Here is a 456-nt window from a genome sequence, read left to right on the forward strand (position 1 = left end):
CCGATACTGCTAAGAGCATTATACGTGCAAAACGAATGGTCCCCCTATGACCAGCTATAACTTTTAACTTCTTAAGAATTATTTAGAATTACAAACAAATGGACTAAACGGAAAATACACTCATAGAATGTCACTAAATCGTCATAGTCCAGAGAATCATAACCATTTCACGTGTTGAAATTGTTATGATTCTTTGAACGATAATTGATGAGGATTTAGCGATATTCTGTGTATTTTCCGTTTGTTCTGTTTGTACTTGTATATAATTTCTGAACATATTATTTCCTGTAACACCACGCAAGTTCCTATTTTGTAACCATTCTGTACACACACGCACACACACACACATGCTTCTGTCATGTGAGAAACCACATCATGTATATAAACGCCAATTAAAAAACGGTATGAACTTTTTCCCAGCCCAATTTTTATATGTATGACAAAGTTAAACTATGC

The 456-nt window shown here is 34.2% G+C and overlaps 1 protein-coding gene across 1 annotated transcript in view; it reads left to right on the plus strand.

Annotated features, from left to right (window-relative positions):
- Positions 1-456, plus strand: part of LOC106871163 (uncharacterized) — a 48,466-nt gene that overhangs the window by 43,703 nt on the left and 4,307 nt on the right. The window lies entirely within an intron of this gene.

This window comes from Octopus bimaculoides, chromosome 6 (assembly GCF_001194135.2).
Source record: "Octopus bimaculoides isolate UCB-OBI-ISO-001 chromosome 6, ASM119413v2, whole genome shotgun sequence".
Lineage (NCBI taxonomy): Eukaryota > Metazoa > Mollusca > Cephalopoda > Octopoda > Octopodidae > Octopus > Octopus bimaculoides.